The sequence below is a fragment of the Canis lupus genome, chromosome 15 (assembly GCF_048164855.1).
Source record: "Canis lupus baileyi chromosome 15, mCanLup2.hap1, whole genome shotgun sequence".
Lineage (NCBI taxonomy): Eukaryota > Metazoa > Chordata > Mammalia > Carnivora > Canidae > Canis > Canis lupus.
Genome location: NC_132852.1, coordinates 20,180,496 through 20,200,172, shown reverse-complemented (window position 1 = coordinate 20,200,172; position 19,677 = coordinate 20,180,496). Strand labels below are relative to the sequence as shown.

The following is a 19,677-nucleotide window of genomic DNA, read 5'->3' as shown; positions in this document are numbered from 1 at the left end:
TCCCGGCCCAAGGCGGCGCCAAGCCGCGGAGCCGCCGGGCTGCCCCCTAGCATCAGTTCTCCTACCGCTAATCTTCCCTAATGAATGAGTAAATAGAAGCTCCAGGATATTAACGGACCTGCCACAAACTGCTAAACTAGTAACTGCGGAGAACGCGGACTTGAGCTTATTCTATACCTGTCAAAACGCACATCTGCATATCGTATTAAAAAAATTAAGGATTTGCTCTTTTGGGGCGGGGGGAGGGAGGGATGATTAATTAAGGGTTTTTTTTGTGGGGGGGGGAATGAAGGATTTTTTTTGAGGGGAGACGTTTAAGGAGTACTGGGCGGGGGGGCGGGCGTGAAGTAACGAGCCCTAACAGGAGACGTCGCTGTCACGACCTGCAGCACGAGACTAAGGCGGACGCGCCGAGCAGCGGTCTGGGGGGCTCCTGACCCGGGGCCGGGCCTGCAGCTGCGGCTCGCGGTGGCGCCCTCAGGTCTCCTCCGTCAGGCCGGCCCCGCACGAGCGCCCGGAGCTGCCCGGCAGCCACAGAGCCCGCGGCCCGAAGCAGGCCCGAGGGCGGGGCGCCGGAGTTCCCGGCTCCCTCACACCCCGAGTTCCGCGAGACTCGACTCTCCTCCCCACGGGGGGGGCGGGGGGGGCGGGGGCGCCGTCGGAAGAGACCCAGAGTCTCCCGCGCCAGCTCTGGCCTTACCTCTTGGCCTTGGTTCCCTTGAGCACGAGTTTGGTGGACTTCACGTACGAGTATTCGGCCATGGTTGGGGGGACGCCCTGTCCGCCGAGGGGAGAGCTGGCTAGCGGCAAAAGACCTCCACTGGAGGAGGGACTGGCGAGGGAAGCCCTCCCCGCGCAGAACCGCAGGGACCCCCTGAGCGCGCAGGCGACGGCGCCTCCGAGCCCCGGGCGTTATTTTTCACCCGCCTCTTGGCGCCTACTTCCTGTTTACAGTCTGGGGCTACGGCGACGGCAGAGGGCCGAATTACCTCAGGGTTCATTTGCTTTGGAGAAGCGCGGGTTCGCGTTTCCGCAAAAGAGAAAAAACGGGGGGGGGGGGGGGATGGGGAGGGGAACGGACGCGCCCCCTGGCGGCCGCCGAGGGCCTGACAGCTGTGGGGGCGCGCTAGAGGTGTCCTGCTCCGTGTCCCGGGAAGGCGACCGGGTGATGAGCCCCGTGATGGGGCTCCCGGAGCGCCTCCCCGCTTTCCTGGGCGTGAGCTGGGCCTCCGAGGGCTTGCGAGCCCTTCCAACCCCATCAATTCCTATTGTGTTATCTAGGGAGACTGGAGTGGTGGGCAGGAAACGACTGGGGAGTCCAGGAAAAGATAATTAAGTGCATAAGTTTGGGGGCAGACGGCACGAGCGCGGTCGGAATCGGGTGCAGGTGCGGCGGAGGCCGAGGCGCACACTCACGACCCGAGAGGTCTGTCCGCCTAGCAGGGGCCTCGGGGGGCGCTCCAGCCCCCGCGACCGTGTCTCCGGCCTGCTCCGGGATCTTCCGACAGTTTCTTAAAAAAAAAAAAAAAGAAAGAAAATGTTTCAAAAAACATTTTATTTTTATTTGAGAGGGAGGGAGAGAGAGAGAACGACAGCAGGGGGAGGGGCGGAGCTCCGTGTAGGGCTCCCTCCTGGGGCTCCATCCCGGGGCTCCACCAGGGACTCTCTTCTGGGACTCTGTGATCATGACCTGAGCCGAAGGCTGACCCTTCACCAACTCAGCCACCCAGGTGCCTCTCTTACAACAGTTTGATAGTTCACTTCCCTGATTGCCTTTTCTCCCACTTCCAAACCACCTCTGATAATGCTGCCTGAATGATCATTCTAGAGAACTCGCTGATTATTCCCCAATCTAAAAATCTATTAAAGGCAACCTATTACTTTCAGGAGAGAAACTCCCGGCATCGCTTAGTAAACTATTGACAGTCTGGCCTCTTTTCCCACCACCTAACCTTTGCTACCGTAGTCCCACCAAATGGTTGGAAATGTCTGAATGCTCTCTGTTTGCTTCTGCTCCCTGGAATCCTGCCCTTTCTTCTTTCCCATGCTCTTCACTTGGCCCCAGGGTTTCCAATGTTTAAGACAATATTAATTAGTGGAACCTCACTAAAATAGGGAAAGGAGGAGAAAAGAGAAAGTTAGGAGGTGAAGCCTTACCACTCAACATCAATTATGGTTAATTACAGAAAGAATTATCAATGAAGAGCCCAACAGAAGAATCAGCAGCAGGAAAGAATCATCAATCACAGTCTCCTGCAAGGGAAAGATGTATTTCGTATCTCTGACAACATCTCCACTACCCCTGCAACTCAGCCCTTTGGAAACCATCATGACCTGGACTTCTGCTATTTTTCCCCCCGATGGACTTTTGTTCGGAAAAAACCCTCCCAGCTTCATTCTTCTTCTGCACAAAATAATGTTCCTCTTTGTTTGTTGCATGTCCAGAATTGGAATTCTGTTATTCCTGAAAAAAACCATTTTTTTGCTAGTAAAATAACTGATAGTTTTATTTTTCAGGTTAAAACTCCAAAAAACTGTCTTTAAATTCCCTCCTGCACTCCCCAAGCATCCTGCATTTCTCATTCTGTAGTTTATTGTGTGCTTTTTCAGGGCAGGAACATAAGTAGCTTATTCGTCTTTGTTTCACCTATATACCTTGTGCAGTACCTGCTTCAGAGTAGACCCCGCATAAATGTCTGTTAACATGTTAGGATTGTAAAGCCTGAAGTTCAGCTGTGGGTTAATGAAGAGAGTGGAACATTTAGGAGTGTGACTAGATAGGAGGGGTTGTGGTAGAAAAACAGGAGGAGGAAAATCAGAGGGGTGAGGAATAATATATTATCATGGAGGCCACTGGAGGCCCATTCCTTATTTATTTACCAACCATCTCTGCAAAAACACCATGTGCTTGATGATAACATGTTGGCACCAGTATGGACAAAGGCAAGGAGCTAGGTGAGTGCTGCGTTGTGAAAAGAGAAGTGAATAGCCCAGTTGGTTGGAGACAGGGCATGTAGATTACAGTGGTGGGATCCAGGATTGAGAAGGCAAAGTTGGGTCATTTTGTACCTGAAAAATTTGCATAATCAGGAAGCAATTGTGAGGGTACTTTGCAGGGGGGTCAGATGAACAGAGTGGTACTCCAGGATGGTTACTCTGCAGCACTTGGCAATGCGATATAAGCCATGAGCTTTGGCTTTTTTTTTTTTTTTTGGTAATACGAGTAACTGACAAAAGATAGTTATTTCAAATAAACACATTGCCAACCACAAGACTAGACAAAGAGCCAGCCCCACTGCCCCCTAGGCTCCTTTGTGAACTTGGTTGATTTCAATAAGTGACCATTTGGGCCACTTGCCTTTTCTCTTCCTGAGCTTTAAATTCCACACTCTTATATTTTAAATTTTCTAATAAAGAGTGAGCCTATAAAACCCTAGCCCCCCACACTTGGCTCTGATAAAAGCAGAAAACCTGCCTGTGCATACTTGTATGCTCGCCATCCTCCTTCCCCCTGCCCTGTGTGACCTCGCTATGTGGTTCCAGGTGTGCTGTGTGATTTCCAGGTCTTATAAATAATAAATCTCTATTTTTTCAAAGTTTCCCATTGTTCTTGAAGGGCATCTTGAAATCATAATAAGAAGCACAATAGCGGGTCCAAACACAAGAGTGGTATATTGATATTAGCATATTGATATGCTAAGACTGGCACAAAACAGTGTGATCAGTGGTTTGATACCAAAACCCTTTTACTCGAGCCATGACTCTTTTTTTTTTTTTTAATTTTTTTTTATTTTTTATTTATGATAGGCACACAGTGAGAGAGAGAGAGAGAGGCAGAGACACAGGCAGAGGGAGAAGCAGGCTCCATGCAGGGAGCCCGAGGGGGGACTTGATCTCGGGTCCCCAGGATCAGGCCCTGGACCGAAGGCGGTGCTAAACCGCTGAGCCACCCGGGCTGCCCTCGCTTTCTTAGTAAAGAGAAATTTTACCCCCTTACAAACACAGTATGACACAATCCCTTGTACATTTTCATTAGCTTAGTCTAGACCCCCAGGTGACTCAGGGGCTGAGCTGAGCATCCACCTTCGGCCCAGGGCCTGATCCTGGGATCCGGGATCGAGTCCCCCATCAGGCTTCCTGCATGGAGCCTGCTTCTCCCTCAGCCTATGTCTCTGCCTCTCTCACTCTCTGTCACTCTCATGAATAAAGAGATAAAAATCTTTAAATAAAAAACAACAACAGAAAATAATTCGCTTAGGCCTTTGCTGGAAGGTGCTGCTTGTTGCCCAACTTAGGTTCCATGGAGTCCGTGAGGCACGATCACCCTTACATTCGAGGCTTGCCGTTTCTTTGTGTCACCAAAGTGCTCCTTCTTCTTTATCCCTCTCTCTGCTTTTCGGTTTGATGAATTATTTTTTCATGATTCTATTTTAATTACTCCATTTTTCTCCATTCGAGACTCAGCTGTCTTTCTTTTTTTATTTAATGATCTTCAGTGATGTTGCTTCTCCTCTGCTAACTTCCTAGTTCTGCATCTGTGTCTACATTTATATCCGTGTCTCTGTTTCTCTGTCAGTGTACGTGGACACACAACGTGCTTTCAGTTCAGTTGGGGGTCAAGCCGGAGAGTCAGTGCCTCCTGTCTACTTTCAGTTCTGTGGCTGACAGCAGGTTCCCTAGAGCCCAGGTCAGGGCGACCCACTGGGTGCACCGCTGTCCACAGCTCACCCAGTGGGAAGGAGGGAAGGGCCCATAACACACGACAGGCAGGGGTTCAGGATAAGGACGGCCTCACACCTTCTAGGCCGAGACTCTGACACCTTCTGTAGGGTTTGCCTTGGATTCAGGAGCCTAGGATCGTGGGGAGCTATTGCCCATGCCTCCCCCGGTGGGACTGTCATCTTCTGGGCCTCCAGTATGAGAGAACTGGTGCCCACGTGTGTGCACATGGACCTCGTGGGCCTGGGCGCATGTACACACCAAGGAAGAACATGTGGTTGGAGGTATTTCCCGCATGTGACACCCGCCTCCAATGTCATAGATATGATGCCACAGTGGCCTGGGGACGTCTGGAGGAAGCACCCGCTAGGATAATCCCTGTCCCACGGACAAGATGCAGACCATCCCCGACGGGCACAACGGCTTCTCTGGGGTCAAAACCGGGGAAGAATGGAAAGTTGTGTCTGAACGCAGGCGTGTGTCCAGGCTGGGGCCCTGGCTGCACACAGTCCTTCCCTGGGGCCTGTGGACAGGGGTGCGGGTGTGTCACTGTGTGCACAGGCCATCGCCTGCAGGGACGGGGGAGCCGTCGGCAGCCCCGAGCGCCACCCCTGCAGCTTCCTCCAGGAGTGGGTCAGGGAGGGGGTCCCAGGAAGTGAGGTCACTCCCGTGACACAGAGCCCAACAGAACTTGGAACCCCCGTGACCAGGCAACCGCATCTAGTGCAGCCCCACCTCAGGCTCACTTGGCTGGAGACATCCGCTCCTGGAAGATGTTCTCCTGCTGCCGGCCCACCTCTGGGGGCTCTGGCTCCCAGGAACCCCAGGGGTGCCGCTTGTTCCAATGCTGTAGGCTTTGGCTCCAGCATAAAAACCAACGCCTCAGGGCGTTTATCAGGAGGCGCCGTCAGGTAACCCAGAGCAGGCCAGGCCAGGCCCCCTGTGCCAGCCATCCTGGGTGGCCCCATCCCCTCCTCTTCAGCTTCCGGGAAACAGGGATGTGTGGGCAGGTGCATCCAGGCTGGGGGACATTGCAGGGCGGCAGGTTCCCCGGTGATCCCTTCAGGGTCACCCTGAGGTCAAGGTGGGCAGGGTGCAAACAGGGCTCCTGAGGTCCTCTTACCCTCCGAGTAAGAGTCCCCCCGAGGCCCTGCAGCCGATCCCTTTGCTCTCCTTGGGGGAGGGGGGTGCCGCCTGCGCTGTGGTGTGTCTGGATGGGGGCCGCTGGGGGTGCGGCCCAGCCGAGGCGGCCGGACCGGGCGCTGAGGCCTCCTGCCTGGCTGCCGGGCACTGTCTCCACAGAGCTCCACCCGGGACTGGGGGCGCGAGCGGGAGGAAGGGGTGCTCTGCCCCACCGCCTCGAGGAACTGGGAAGTGCCCTGCGCAGCTAACAGAGGCCAGCGCGGGCTCAAATGAGTGCAGGGGCCGGGGCACCCCCGACACCCGGGTCCCCGATGCGGCACGAAGGGCCCCGGGTCCCAGAAGCCAGCCTGCTACTCCCCTGGGCTCCCCCCTACACTCCTGCTCCTACATGAGTCTGCATTCCCCTGCTCCCCACACTTGCCCCAGGGCCCTGCCCCTGCCTGGGCCAGATGCAGAGTCCCTGTGCACAGAGGTGTAGGAATATCAGAGCAGAGCCTTCAGGGGCGGCCTGGTCGCCCAGGGGTTTAGCGCCTGCCTTCCGCCCAGGCCCTGACCCCGCAGGCCCGGGATCGAGTCCCGCCTCGGGCTCTCTGCACCAGGGCTGCTTCTCCCTCTGTCTGTGTGTCTGTCTCTCTCGGTCTCTGTCTCTCTGTGTCTCTTGAGGTCCTTGTACTGATCCAAACTTTTTTGAACATTTATCCTCTAAGATTGTTTCTTTATCGGATAGTTTGTCTTGTTTGTGTAAGAGACAGGCAGAGAGCAGGGAGGGGAGAGGGAGACCCAGGCTCCTGAAGCAGACTGGGCCCCAAGCGCAGGGCCTGCCAGGGCGGGATCCCAGGGTGCTGAGGCCACGACCCGAGCCACAGCCCAGAGTCAGATGCTAAGTGACTGAGCCAAAGGCATCAAGGCCCGGGTTCCTGCCGTGGGCACTCCTGCCCCCCACGGCCCCCGAGAGCTCGGGCTGCGGGCTGCGCTCCCACCCCAGGCCTCCCGGCGGCTCCATGCACGTCCCCTCTGTCCCAACTCAGGGTGCAAGGGCCTCGGCCGGGAAGGCGCCTCCCATCTGCCCGACGAAGCCCAGCCGGACGGAGCTGCTGGAGCAGGAATTCCAACAACTGCTGCCCGCCTTGCTGCGCAGGGATGTCATCTCCGTTTTCATCTTTTTAGACAACTGTCATGGATTTGCCACCACCGACGAGGTGCTGGATCTGCTGTTTACGAAGTGAGCACCTGCGCCTCCGCAGCCCAGGGGTGGGCCACCTGCTGGTGGGGAGGCTGGGAATGGTTCTGAGCTGCCCGGCCTCGGGCCGCTCCCCCGCCTGGAGCAGAGTCACCCAGGGCACAGTGGGGTCCCGGAGGGCAGCCCCGGGGCCTGGCCTGTGGCGGGTCGGCCAGAGGGGCTGTGCCTGTGCTCCGCAGCCGTCCTCCTCCCCCGTGACGGGGCCTGTTCCTCCTCCCCACCGTCACCAGGGTCCTGAGCTGGCCTCTTTTCCCATTGAAAGGGAGGTTGGAGAGTCCATCGGGGGGCTGTGTCCTGGGGCAACCACACAGGGGGACCCCGGGGTCCCCGGGCGCCCAGGCCCACTCAGATATCGGCCGTGGGCCTGGCCGGAGCCTTTCATGCTCCAGCATTCAGGAGGCCCCGGCAGGTGCGGGCGCTTCTCCGGGGGCTGCCCGTGGCCCCCCGCACAGAGCTGACGGCCCCCGGGGCTCCGGCCTAGTCGGGGGTCAGAGGTGACAGCCCCCACGGTGAGAGGTCGCGGCCACAGGATGATTCGTGGGATGCCCCCGCCCTCCCCTAGATATGGGTGCATCGCAGCTGCGTGTGGTGGCGACGACGCGGTCCTGCAGCGCTGGAAACTGTGAGTGACTCCGGCCCCTGCCCGAGGGCCTTCCCTCTCCAGGAGGGCAGCGAGGGGGCTGTGGGCCGGGGTGCTGGACCCTCACCCCACACATCTGCAATTCCCGTGACGGGGTAAAGGTCTAAGGACCCTTCAGGAAAAGAGGAAAGGAGAGCCGTGAATAGGGTGTGGGCTTGGTGGGAGAGCACTGGGACCCCTAAGGGAGACTTTCTCCATGCCCGCCCCTCCCAGCCCTCTGTCTGCCCCACACCTGGGACCCAGAGCAGAGGGGGTGGGGAGCATCGCACTCCCCAATCTGGTGGCACCTGGACCCAGTGCACAGCAGGTTGCCACGAGGGCCATTGAGGGCTCACAGACCCGGTGGCCCTGGCCCCGTGGGAGACGGCAGATTAGAGTCAGTGGAAGGACACCCCCCGGGGCCCCTCATGAGGGAGGCAGCGCAGAGCCACAGGGAGGGAAAGTGGAGGTCCCGGGTGGCTCCTGGCAAGGCCTGGCAGGACACAGAGCCCGAGCCCTCCTGGCTTGGACCTTCCCAGAGCGACAGTGTGTGCAGTGAGGGCGATGACGGGCCAGACGCCCCCCGTCCCCGGACGCCTGCCGGTGGATTCAAGGGGCAAGTGGGCAGGGAGCCAGGCTGAGGAGGGAGCCCCGCTTCCCAGCAAAGACCGTGATGGTCACACCGCTGGGCGTGGGCTCCCCCGCACAGAGGCTTCGTGCCAGCCCCTCCTCGGGGAGCAGGCCTGTGGCAGGCAGGACCGCCAGGTGGCAGGTGGACGAGGAGCAGGACTGGCCTCTGACAGCCCCGCACGGGAGGCCGAGGCCCCGGGTCCTGCAGGGCTTCCCCGGGACACCTCGGTGTGAGGGAGCCCTGTCTTCTGACCCCTGTGCCCACCTGTCCCTCCCCAGGGCCATCTGCTGCATCCTGGAGATATGGATGGACTATTATCAGGAGGACTTTTGTCGGCTCCCCCAATCTGCCTCCCTGAAGAAGATTCTGGAATTCATAAGGCAGCGCATGCCAGGCACAGACGTGGAGCTCCGTGCCCGGCGTTACCTGCAACAACTCAGACGCCTCCATGCAGCGGAGCCAGAGGCTGGGGGTGAGGAGGCCTGGGGGTGGCCGAGCTGGGGACAGGGTGGGCCCCACGGATCCAGCGTCCGTGCAGCTGGGCCGGGAGCAGGGGTTCGGCTCACACCCCATCCCCACGAGCTGCAGGCTGGGGACACCTCCCAGGGCTCTTTGAGCGGTTGGAAGAGTGTCCTTGATTTGGGAGGGACGTGGAAAGTCCGTCCTGGTGGTGATACTTTGTCTTCTTGGAGCTACAGCTTCGGCCCGAGCAAAAGACCCTGAAGCACTTCCGGAGCCCGCCCCAGCCCCAACTGTGGGGCCTGCTGCCTCGGATGGGCCTGAAGTGCTCGAGGCCGCCCTGGCTGCTGGGGCTGAGGGCTTGGCCCCAGCTGAGGTGCCAGCTGGGGAGGCGAAGCCCCTGCAGATAGTGGTCACTGCTCTAGATCACGGCTGCGCCCTGGACGAGCCACGTGCACCTGCGGCCACCCCGGAGGAGGAGCAGGCCCTGGCACCTGCAATCGGGGTCCCCAGAGTGCCAGAGCCGCCAATTGCCTCCGGGACAACTGGCTTCAACCTCTGCGCAGCCCCCTGACCACCTCGGGAGCCCGCCCCAGCTCCCACCGCGGGGCTCGTCATGCCTGCAGCCCAACGGAGGCTTGCCCTTCCCGTGTCATTTCACTGTTTCTATATTTTGAGTTTTTCTTTAACCTGTAAAATGGCTTATGAGTTTTATTGTAATAAAGTATAAGTTAACTTCAAACAAAATTCACTCTGATGCTTTTAAATTATACATCGTGGACCTACACTTTAGGTCCATTCACAGTGTCACAGGTCCCAGAGCCCAGGGCGCCGGGGGACACAGCCCAGGATCGGGTGCTCCCCCAGGTCAGGCAGAGGCCGGGAGGACACAGGACAGCCAGGTGGCTCCTGCCCCCGGGCGGCCCGAGCTGTACAGATCGGCGGGCCCGCCCCTGGAGCATCCAGGCCCCTGCACACTGGGAGCTGCAGTAGTCACTGCGGGAGCTGACTCCAGAGCTGCACAGCTGGCCGCCCCCACTGTTGTTGTCCCTCCTGGTGTCACCCTGTACCTGGGACTGAGCAGGGGCCTCACAGATAAACAACTCCCACTGAGCCATACACCTGGCAGGGGCCTGGGCAGCTCCCCAGGTGCACACACCCGACAATCAGCACAGCAGGCCCCTCCCTCAGAAGACCAGCTAGAAGGTCAGGGGAAAAGCAAGGTATTGACCAAGCAGCACTGGAAAGTTCCAGGGGAAGCCGAGGGATTTACAGTATATAGGATCAGAGGATACTCCCCCTTGTTTTTTTCTTTTCTGTTTGTTTCTGTTGTTTCCCCACCCCCACCCCCTTTTTAATTCTTTTTTATTTCTTCTTTTCTTTTTTTCTCTCTCTCTCTCTTTCTCGTTATTCCAGTACAACTTGTTTTTGGCCACTCCGCACTGAGTAAAATGGCTAGAAGGAAAAACTCACCTCCAAAGAAAGAAATCAGAAACAGTCCTCTCTCCCACAGAGTTACAACATTTGGATTACAATTCAATGTCAGAAAGCCAATTCAGAAGCACAGTTATAAAGCTACTGGTGGCTCTAGAAAAAAGCATAAAGGACTCAAGAGACTTCATGACTGTAGGATTTAGATCTAATCAGGCCGAAATTAAAAATCAGTTAAATGAGATGCAATCCAAACTGGAGGTCCTAACGACCAGGGTTAACGAGGGAGAAGAACGAGTGAGTGACACAGAAGACAAGTTGATGGCAAGGGCGGAAACTGAGGGAAGAAAAGAAAGACAATTAAGAGACCATGAGGATAGGTTAAGGGAAATAAATGACAGCCTCAGAAGGAAAAATCTACGTTTAATTGGGGTTCCCGAGGGCGCCAAAAGGGACAGAGGTCCAGATTATGTATTTGAACAAATCATAGCTGAAAACTTTCCTAACTTGGGAAGGGAAACAGGCATTTAGATCCAGGAGCTAGAGAGATCACCCCCACCCCCCTTAAATCCATAAAAACCGCTCAACATTTAACATTTAATACTGGAACTTGCAAATTCCAAAGATAAAGAGAAGATCCTTAATGCAGCAAGAGACAAGAAATCACTAACTTTTATGGGGAGAAGCTTTAGGACAACAGCAGACCTCTCCACAGAGACCTGGGAGGTGAGAAAGGGCCGGCAGGATACAGTCAGGGTCCTAAATGAGAGGAACCTGCAGCCAAGAATACTTTATCCAGCAAGGCTCTCATTCAGAATAGAAGGAGAGATAAAGAGCTTCCAAGAGAGGCAGAAACTGACAGGATATGTGACCACCAAGCCGGCTCTGCCAGAAATATTAAGGGGGGACCCTGTAAAAGAAAGGGGAAGTCCAAGGAAACAATCCACAAAAACAGGGACTGAATAGGTATCATGATGACACTAAATCCATATCTGTCAATAGTAACTCTGAACGTGAATGGGCTTAATGACCCCATCAAAAGGACGCAGGGTTTCAGACTGGATAAAAAAAGGCAAGACCCATCCATTTGCTGTCTCCAAGAGACTCATTTTAGACATCAGGACACCTACAGCCTGAAAATAAAAGGTTGGAGAACTGTGTACCATTCAAATAGTCCTCAATAAATGCAGGGGTAGCCATCCTTATATCAGATAAATTAAAGTTTGTCCCAAAGACTGTAGTGAGAGGTGAAGAGGGACACTATATCATACTTAAAGGATCTATCCAACAAGAGGACCTAACAATCACGAATATTTATGGCCCGGATGCGTGAGCCGCCAAGTATATCAATCGATTAATAACCAAAGTTAAGACATACTTAGATAATAATACACTTATACTTGGTGACTTCAATGGAGCGCTTTCTGCAATCCACAGGTCTTTTAAGCACAACATCTCCAAAGAAACAGGAGCTTTAAATGATACACTGGACCAGATGGATTTCACAGATATTTATAGAACTTTACATGCAAACGCAACTGAATACACATTCTTCTCAAGTGCACGTGGGGCTTTCTCCAGAAGAGACCACAAACTGGGTCACACATCAGGTCTTAATTGATACCAAAAGATTGGGATCGACCCTGTGTATTTTCAGACCATAATGCTTTGAAACTAGAACTAAATCACAAGAAGAAGTTTGGAAGGATTTCAAATACGTGGAGGTTAAGGACCATCCTGCTACAAGGTGAAAGGGTCAACCACGAAATTAGAGAAGAATTAAAAAGATTCATGGAAACTAATGAGAATGAAGACACCACCATTCAAAATCTTTGGGATACAGCAAAAGCAGTCCTGAGGGGGAAATACATCGCAATACAAGCATCCATCCAAAAACTGGAAAAAACTCAAATAGAAAAGCTAACCTTCCACCTAAGGGAGCTGGTGAAAGACAGCAAATAGATCCAACACCCAGCAGAAGAAGAGGGTTAAAAAAGACTCGAGCAGAACTCAATGAAATAGAGACCAGAAGAACTGTGGAAAAGATCAACAAAACCAGGAGTTGGTTCTTTGAAACAATTAAGAAGGTAGATAAACCATTAGCCAGCCTTATTTAAAAGAAGACAGAAAACACTCAAACTAATAAAATCATGATGAGAAAGGAGAGATCACTACTAACACCAAAGAAAGGACCTAGAGTGTATTCTATATGTTAAGCAAAGTCAGTCATTCAGAGAAAATACCAGATGATTTCACTCATACGTGGAATTAAAACAACAACAACAACAACAACAACAACAAACGGATATAGGGGAAGGAAGGAAAAGAGTGGGAGGTATACTATAAGAGATTCTTTAGTACAGAGAACAACAGGCTTGCTGGAGGGAAGGAGGGCATGGGATTGGCGTGGTGATTGGCAGTGAGGAGGGCACTTGTTGTGATGAGCACTGGGTGTTATAGGTAAGTGATGAATCACTAAACACTAGTCTTGAACCAATATTACAGTATATGTTAACTAACTAGAATTTAAGTAAAAACTTGAAAAAAATAAGGAAAGAAGACTCATGGAATGGTAAAGCTTGCAGGGAGCATGGTAGTCCAGTAGCAAGCACCTTGTGCATTAAAAGATGAGGAGGGGGCGCCTGGATGGCACAGTCAGTTATGTGACCAACTGTTGGTTTCAGCTTGGATCCTGATCTCGGGGTCATGAGGTCGAGTCCCACATCGGGCTCCGTGCTCAATCTGGAGCGTGTTCTCCCTCTCTCTCTAACTCCCACTTGTGCTCTCTCTCCCTCTCTCTGATTTATATATAATATAAATCTTAAAAAAAAAAATAAGATGAGAGAAATAAATCACATTTTCAGACACAGTGCAGACCCTGGAGCTACAAAGCCTCACCTATACCACATGCACTACCCTGCTTGCCTCATCTTTCCTCAGTCTCCCTTTTGTGCTCTCTCTTCCTCCTTTTTCTTTCCTAGACACCATATGCTTAGTGAGGCCAGCAGGACCAAGAGCTAAAAATGTCCTGGGTGTGGCCCTTCATAAAGGCTTTCATCAAAGGCACTTACCTTGAAGTGGAAGCCATGATGAGCCAGAAACAGAGATTTGTCTATATGTGCAGAGTCAAAGAACCTGTAAGACAGCAAAAGTCGATTTTTTAAAATTGTATGCTGGGCCGCCCGGGTGGCTCAGTGGTTTGGTGACTGCCTTCGGCCCAGGGTGTGATCCTGGAGACCCAGGATCGAGTCCCACGTCAGGCTTCTGCGTGGGGCCTGCTTCTCCCTCTGCCTGTGTCTGTGCCTCTCTCTCCCTCTGTGTCTCTCTCATGAATAAATAAAGAAAATCTTTAAAAAATAAAAAAATAAAATTAAATATGTATTCTTTCATTGTAAAGGACCTTAACTATCAATTTCACTTTAAAAAAAATTGCATGCTAATTAGCAAGGAATAGGACCTTCTCCACCATTTAAGTGAAAAAAAAAAAAGAAAAAAACAAAAAAAAACAAAACACATTTTTAGCCTAAAGTTCACTAGCAGTAAGCAGAGGATGGATTGAATACACACAGCAGAGGGGGTCTAGTCAACTGGCCAATCAGAGGGAAAAAACAACGAGCCCTCCACGTCCTGCTGAAACATATTATAGGTCAAAGGTTTTCACCGTCAAAACTACTGGCATGTGGGCCGGATGAGCCTTTGTTGGGGGGCTGTCCTGTGAATTACGGGATTTTAACAGCTTTCCGGAACTCCACCCACTAGGTGCCAGTAAAACACGGATCCCCTACCTGTGAAATCAAACATGTTTCCAGATATTGCCATACGTCCCATGGGGGACAAAATTGCACCTGGTTGACAACTATTATTCTATCTATATCAAGACTACCAATGGATCGTACCGTAAAAAGGAAATACTGTCTACTAGTGCTGCCCAATATGGTATGTGGTTATTACATATCTGATATATATGGCGAGTGTGATTGAGAAAGTGAATTTTCTCAATTATATAAAATTTTATATAATTTTAATTAATTTTAATGTAAATTGTCACATGTGCCTGGCCAGTGACCACCACATTAGTGAAGTCTCAGATGTATAAAGAGCCAATTATGAAACAACGTTCTCTTAACAACCAACAGGTCAAAGAAGAAAAACTTTTTCCTAGGTTAACTTAAGGGGGAAATTAAAAAGCATCTTGAGGCCATCTGGGTGGCTCAGTTGGTTAAGCCTTCGACTCCTGATTTGGCTCAGATCATGATCTCAGTATCTTGAGATCGAGCCCTGTGCTGGGTTCTGCAGTGAGTGTGGAGCCTGCTTAAGATTCTCCCTCTCCTTTCCCCCTGCCCCCACCCACTCCTGGGTTCTCTTTCTTACATAAATACATAGTATCTTGAAACAAATGAAACAAGGAAACCCAATATACCAAAACATTTAGGCTGCAGCAAAAGATTTCTAGGAGAGCTTAATGCTATAAACACATACAGAAAAAAAAAAAAAAAAATATATATATATATATATAAATCTCTCAAGGAACTCTAGAAAGAATAGATGAATGGATAAAGAAGACGTGGTACATATGCGATGGAGTATTTTTTTTAAATATTTTTTTTTTAATTTTTATTTATTTATGATAGTCACACAGAGAGAGCGAGAGAGGCAGAGACACAGGCAGAGGGAGAAGCAGGCTCCATGCACCAGGAGCCCGATGTGGGACTCGATCCCGGGTCTCCAGGCTCGCGCCCTGGGCTAAAGGCAAGCGCTAAACTGCTGTGCCACCCAGGGATCCCTATGCGATGGAGTATTATTCAGTTATACAAAAGAATGAAATCTCGTCATTTGGAATGACGTACATGGAGCTAAAGAGTAATGCTAAGTGAAATAAGTGAGTCAGAGAAACACAAATACCATATGATTTCATTCCTAAGTGTAATTTAAGAAACAAAAAAAGAATGTGCAAAGGGGGGCACCTAGGTGGTTCAGATGGTAAAAGCATCTGACTTTGTATGCTGTTTATTTTTTTCACTTCACGAGACTTAATACTCTTTCATGAAAAGAACTCTTACTAAACTAGGAGTAAAAGTAAACCAACTAAACATCATAAAGACCAAATATGAAAAAAAAAAATCCCAACTAATGTACAAAATAGCAAAAGACTCAAACTTTTCCTCTAAAAATAGGATCAAAATAAAGTTCTTTACTCTGGCCTTTCCATCAAATATAGTACTAGAAAACTTAGCCAGAGCAATTAGGCAAGTAAAAGAAACAAAACGCATCCAAACTGGAAAGGAAGAAGAAGAATCATATTTGCATATACCATAATCTTATACGTAGAAATCGTAAGGATTAAAAAAATTAGAAGCAGTAAACAAATTCAACAAGGTTGCAGAAATGAAAACCAACACACCAAGAAGCAGTTGCATCTCTAGATGTTAACAATGAACAATTTGAAGTGGAACTCAAGAACACAACTCCATTTACCACAACACTGAAAAAGGTAAGATATTCAGGAACAAGACTAATGAAAGAAGTGAAAGAATCATACACTGAAAATGAGAAAACATATGTAAGAGTAATGTTTAAAAAAAAACCCCAAAATAGATATCTATTTTATAGATAAAATGCTTGAAAGGAAACATAAGGAAAAGATTCACAATATTAGATCTGCCAATGATTTCTTTCTTTTTGTAAACAGGCTCCATACCCAGGGTGGAGCCTAATATGGGGCCTGAACTCACAACCCTGAGATCAAGACCTGAGCTGACATTGAGTCATATGCTTACTGACTGAGCCACCCAGGATCCACGGACCTGGCAGTGATTTCCTGACTACGATACCAAAGCACCAGCAAACAAGTAAACATAGACAAATGGGGTCTATAAAACTTCAAATGCACCAAAGGATACAATCTAGAGAGTGAAGAGACAACGAATAGAATGGGAAAAATATGTGCAAACCATGTATTTGACAATAAGTTAATATACAAAAAACTCCTACGAACTTTGTCACAAGGCAACAAGTAGCCCAATGGAAGAAAGGACGAAGAGCCTGTACAGACATTCCTTGAAAGAAGATGTATAAATGGCCAATGAACCTATGAAATGATGCTCCACATCACTAACCATCAAAAAAGGCAAATCACAACCACGATGAGGGTCACCTCACACCCATTAGGATGACCACTGTTAAAAAATAAAATGTTGGCAAGGATATGGAGAAATCAGGACACTTGTGCATTGCTGATAGGAATGTAGCATGGTGCAAGCACTATGTAAACAGTATGAGAGTTCCTCAAAAAAATTAAAACTACAACTACCATATAATCCAGCAATCCTATTTCTGGGGTACGTGTAGTCAAAAGAATTGAAAGCAGGGTCGCCAAGAGACCTCCATCCTCATAGAAGCATTCTTTATCATAGCCAAGGGCTGGGAGCAACTCAGATGTCCATCAAAGGTAAATGGATAAAGAAAATGTGGTGTATACTGATTTTTATTTATTTATGAGAGACACACGGGGAGAGAGGCAGAGACACATGCAGGGAGCCTGAGGGGGGACTCAATCTCGGGTCCCCAGGATCAGGTGGGGGTCAGGGAGGGGGTCCCAGGAAGTGAGGTCACTCCCGTGACACAGAGCCCAACAGAACTTGGAACCCCCGTGACCAGGCAACCGCATCTAGTGCAGCCCCACCTCAGGCTCACTTGGCTGGAGACATCCGCTCCTGGAAGATGTTCTCCTGCTGCCGGCCCACCTCTGGGGGCTCTGGCTCCCAGGAACCCCGGGGGTGCCGCTTGTTCCAATGCTGTAGGCTTTGGCTCCAGCATAAAAACCAACGCCTCAGGGCGTTTATCAGGAGGCGCCGTCAGGTAACCCAGAGCAGGCCAGGCCAGGCCCCCTGTGCCAGCCATCCTGGGTGGCCCCATCCCCTCCTCTTCAGCTTCCGGGAAACAGGGATGTGTGGGCAGGTGCATCCAGGCTGGGGGACATTGCAGGGCGGCAGGTTCCCCGGTGATCCCTTCAGGGTCACCCTGAGGTCAAGGTGGGCAGGGTGCAAACAGGGCTCCTGAGGTCCTCTTACCCTCCGAGTAAGAGTCCCCCCGAGGCCCTGCAGCCGATCCCTTTGCTCTCCTTGGGGGAGGGGGGTGCCGCCTGCGCTGTGGTGTGTCTGGATGGGGGCCGCTGGGGGTGCGGCCCAGCCGAGGCGGCCGGACCGGGCGCTGAGGCCTCCTGCCTGGCTGCCGGGCACTGTCTCCACAGAGCTCCACCCGGGACAGGGGGCGCGAGCGGGAGGAAGGGGTGCTCTGCCCCACCGCCTCGAGGAACTGGGAAGTGCCCTGCGCAGCTAACAGAGGCCAGCGCGGGCTCAAATGAGTGCAGGGGCCGGGGCACCCCCGACACCCGGGTCCCCGATGCGGCACGAAGGGCCCCGGGTCCCAGAAGCCAGCCTGCTACTCCCCTGGGCTCCCCCCTACACTCCTGCTCCCACATGAGTCTGCATTCCCCTGCTCCCCACACTTGCCCCAGGGCCCTGCCCCTGCCTGGGCCAGATGCAGAGTCCCTGTGCACAGAGGTGTAGGAATATCAGAGCAGAGCCTTCAGGGGCGGCCTGGTCGCCCAGGGGTTTAGCGCCTGCCTTCCGCCCAGGCCCTGACCCCGCAGGCCCGGGATCGAGTCCCGCCTCGGGCTCTCTGCACCAGGGCTGCTTCTCCCTCTGTCTGTGTGTCTGTCTCTCTCGGTCTCTGTCTCTCTGTGTCTCTTGAGGTCCTTGTACTGATCCAAACTTTTTTGAACATTTATCCTCTAAGATTGTTTCTTTATCGGATAGTTTGTCTTGTTTGTGTAAGAGACAGGCAGAGAGCAGGGAGGGGAGAGGGAGACCCAGGCTCCTGAAGCAGACTGGGCCCCAAGCGCAGGGCCTGCCAGGGCGGGATCCCAGGGTGCTGAGGCCACGACCCGAGCCACAGCCCAGAGTCAGAGGCTAAGTGACTGAGCCACAGGCATCAAGGCCCGGGTTCCTGCCGTGGGCACTCCTGCCCCCCACGGCCCCCGAGAGCTCGGGCTGCGGGCTGCGCTCCCACCCCAGGCCTCCCGGCGGCTCCATGCACGTCCCCTCTGTCCCAACTCAGGGTGCAAGGGCCTCGGCCGGGAAGGCGCCTCCCATCTGCCCGACGAAGCCCAGCCGGACGGAGCTGCTGGAGCAGGAATTCCAACAACTGCTGCCCGCCTTGCTGCGCAGGGATGTCATCTCCGTTTTCATCTTTTTAGACAACTGTCATGGATTTGCCACCACCGACGAGGTGCTGGATCTGCTGTTTACGAAGTGAGCACCTGCGCCTCCGCAGCCCAGGGGTGGGCCACCTGCTGGTGGGGAGGCTGGGAATGGTTCTGAGCTGCCCGGCCTCGGGCCGCTCCCCCGCCTGGAGCAGAGTCACCCAGGGCACAGTGGGGTCCCGGAGGGCAGCCCCGGGGCCTGGCCTGTGGCGGGTCGGCCAGAGGGGCTGTGCCTGTGCTCCGCAGCCGTCCTCCTCCCCCGTGACGGGGCCTGTGCCTCCTCCCCACCGTCACCGGGGTCCTGAGCTGGCCTCTTTTCCCATTGAAAGGGAGGTTGGAGAGTCCATCGGGGGGCTGTGTCCTGGGGCAACCACACAGGGGGACCCCGGGGTCCCCGGGCGCCCAGGCCCACTCAGATATCGGCCGTGGGCCTGGCCAGAGCCTTTCATGCTCAAGCATTCAGGAGGCCCCGGCAGGTGCGGGCGCTTCTCCGGGGGCTGCCCGTGGCCCCCCGCACAGAGCTGACGGCCCCCGGGGCTCCGGCCTAGTCGGGGGTCAGAGGTGACAGCCCCCACGGTGAGAGGTCGCGGCCACAGGATGATTCGTGGGATGCCCCCGCCCTCCCCTAGATATGGGTGCATCGCAGCTGCGTGTGGTGGCGACGACGCGGTCCTGCAGCGCTGGAAACTGTGAGTGACTCCGGCCCCTGCCCGAGGGCCTTCCCTCTCCAGGAGGGCAGCGAGGGGGCTGTGGGCCGGGGGTGCTGGACCCTCACCCCACACATCTGCAATTCCCGTGACGGGGTAAAGGTCTAAGGGCCCTTCAGGAAAGGAGGAAAGGAGAGCCGTGAATAGGGTGTGGGCTTGGTGGGAGAGCACTGGGACCCCTAAGGGAGACTTTCTCCATGCCCGCCCCTCCCAGCCCTCTGTCTGCCCCACACCTGGGACCCAGAGCAGAGGGGGTGGGGAGCATCGCACTCCCCAATCTGGTGGCACCTGGACCCAGTGCACAGCAGGTTGCCACGAGGGCCATTGAGGGCTCACAGACCCGGTGGCCCTGGCCCCGTGGGAGACGGCAGATTAGAGTCAGTGGAAGGACACCCCCCGGGGCCCCTCATGAGGGAGGCAGCGCAGAGCCACAGGGAGGGAAAGTGGAGGTCCCGGGTGGCTCCT

At 53.2% G+C, this 19,677-nt stretch overlaps 1 long non-coding RNA gene across 1 annotated transcript in view; it reads right to left on the bottom strand.

Annotated features, from left to right (window-relative positions):
• Nucleotides 1-1,538: 1,538 nt before the first annotated feature.
• Nucleotides 1,539-19,677, bottom strand: part of LOC140604704 (uncharacterized) — a 42,543-nt gene continuing 24,404 nt past the window's right edge. Inside the window, exons 3-4 of the long non-coding RNA XR_012007514.1 lie at nt 13,314-13,377; nt 1,539-2,253 (exon numbers count right to left, since the gene is read on the bottom strand). This is a non-coding gene — a long non-coding RNA (uncharacterized lncRNA). The remainder of the gene's footprint in view (nt 2,254-13,313; nt 13,378-19,677) is intronic.